At 44.3% G+C, this 2,481-nt stretch overlaps 1 protein-coding gene across 1 annotated transcript in view; it reads right to left on the bottom strand.

Annotated features, from left to right (window-relative positions):
• The window catches only part of LOC143285414 (uncharacterized), a 13,931-nt gene extending 13,087 nt beyond the window's left edge, over positions 1-844 (bottom strand). The window contains exon 1 of the mRNA XM_076592669.1: positions 678-844. The gene's annotated coding sequence lies outside the window, so the exon portion shown is untranslated. The remainder of the gene's footprint in view (positions 1-677) is intronic.
• Between the last annotated feature and the right edge of the window lie 1,637 nt (positions 845-2,481).

The following is a 2,481-nucleotide window of genomic DNA, read 5'->3' on the forward strand; positions in this document are numbered from 1 at the left end:
CACAAATGACCGGGAGAGAGGAACAGGTGAAATAGTGCTGATTTAAGGCATGGGTGGGGAAGGGAAGGAAATGGACTTTCGTCTAAAATCACAATTGTGGACAGACGTCAGTTAAACAAAAGAACGAACTGAATATATATATGTGTGTGTGTGTGTGTGTGTGTGTATGTGTGTGTGCGTGCGTGTATGTATGTATGTATCAGTTTCAAGTGGTCGGACTTATAAATTTACATTAAATAGCCTACATTTACGCTGGACGTCTCACCGGCGGTAGTCAGTTGCGGAAAAAAGTAAATGTCTAATCAGTCTTCGCACTGATGTACCCAACGCATTGATCAGGCCTTCCGAAAGAATGATCTCGCGCTTGAAACTGTGAGGCCGGGCTTCCTTGGCGAGGCTGCTTGCAAATCCGAGTCGTCAGTTCACTTGGAGGAGGAAAAGAAATCAGTTGATCCGAAAACTTGCAAAGCCAAAAGAGTTTTATATTCATCCACCGTGGCACTGCTTCAGCACACAACTTCAAGCGATTTGTTGCTTTGCGCTTTAGAAGAAGATATCATACCCCCCTCCCCTCCCCCAAACACACTGTGACACAGAGAGAGAGAGAGAGAGAGAGAGAGAGAGAGAGAGATCACATGATAAAAATATCAGTTTCAAGCGGTCTGACATGTATTTACATTAAATAATCTTTCGCTGCCAGTGGACATCTGTTGCGGGAAAAAAAAGTAAATGTCAGTCTAATCTTCGCATAAACCCAACGCCCCGGCGCACTGATCAGGCCTTCCGTAAGAATGATATCGCGCTTGAAACCGACTGTGCGGGCTTCCTTGGCTTCTGTCCTTGACAGCGCGCCCGAATATCGTTTTACTCAGTGCTGATTTGAAACCGAAACTTCAACAAGATCACATGATGTAATTGACAAATCGCGCGACAGTCAATATGGCGAGCGGTGGGGAGGAGTCATTCGGCAACCGAGAATCATGCAGTATTTGTCTGGAGCCATTTCGGGGACGAGATCCAAAGATGTTGCCATGCTTTCACACCTTTTGTCTTGCCTGCCTTTCTAAGATGGCAGAGAAAGAGAGGATCAAAAAGGCTGAACAGAAGAAGGTATGACACCACAGCGGTCAACTCCGCGCGTGAAGCGTGAATAGTACGAAGTGCACGGAAATTTTAACTTCCTCTCTCTGATCAACTGCATTAGGTCTCACATTAGGTCTATCTGTTCACCGTGGAATCAACAGACTTGACTGACACTGAGTCTTTTGCTTTTATAGTAACTGTATATAAGCTGCCGAAGTGACTGAGCCCGCGGAGCGAAAGTAGGTCGCGGACACGATTATTTTCAAGTGTTTCTTGCCCGTTTACCTGTTTAGGTGTAAGGGTTTGTCGTTAATGCCGCGGCCTTATGGGATTATGATCTTCCGCGATCAACAGATTGGTTGAGAGAGTGCGTGCGTGTGTGTGTGTGTGTGTGTGTCTGTGCCGTGGAAGCTGCGACATGTCGACTGGGAATGAGTGTGTGGAGGAGGGGTGGGTGGGTGCAGGGTAATCAGTTCTGGAGATGGTGTGTGTGTGTGTGTGTGCTTTCATATGTGAAACTGCATGTTTCAGTGTTGCATATCTGTTAGTGTTATGTGTGTGAGTGTGTCGGCATGTTTTACATTTATTTGCTTTTTTATCATCATTATTGTCTTTTTATATATATATTTTTTATTATTGTTATCATTGTTATTATCTTTTTTTTAAACATTTCTTTTTTTTCTTTTTGTTTTTTCTTTTTCTCTCATTTCTTTTTTTTTTCAAGGCCTGACTAAGCGCCCTTGGTTACACTGCTGGTCAGGCAACTGCTTGGCAGATGTGGTGTAGCATATATGGATTTGCCCGAACGCAATGACACCTCCTTGAGCTACTTATACTGATACTGGTTGAGAGAACAGATTGATGGTTTGGTTTTATGAAAATGGCAAGTGCAATATGATAAAATTTACTGTGTTGGTAGTCTACCCAGAGGCAGAATGCTGTGCATTGCTATAACTTTCGGTCTTTAAAGTCATTACGCTTGCTGTGGCCTTGAGTGATATGGTATTCTTTCCCCTGTCAAAAGTCAGTCTGTCTTTCTCTTCATCCCAGGCGGCATTCTATTTTCTGTTCAGATAGCAGGGGGAGGGAAGCTGGTTTGAAGCTTGGGGCGGTAGACAGAGTAGCGTCCCCTCAAGAGGCAGCAGAATATTTGGGGGGTTTTCCCCACATATATTGATGATGAAGGTGGAGGAGGATGACAGTGCTGCTATGGAGGTCCATTTTAGGTCTTGGACTATGTGACAATGCTGTACTCTATGTTTCTTTTCATAATGATATATCCCAACATTAACCAGGCCTGAGAGATACAAACACTTGCAATGTTGGTCAGGACATTTGAGCAGCACACCTAAAGGTGCATCCATGAAGCTGATCAACTGTGTGGTCCCAGTCTTCCCA

Source organism: Babylonia areolata, chromosome 9 (assembly GCF_041734735.1).
Source record: "Babylonia areolata isolate BAREFJ2019XMU chromosome 9, ASM4173473v1, whole genome shotgun sequence".
In the NCBI taxonomy this organism is placed as follows: Eukaryota; Metazoa; Mollusca; class Gastropoda; order Neogastropoda; family Buccinidae; genus Babylonia; species Babylonia areolata.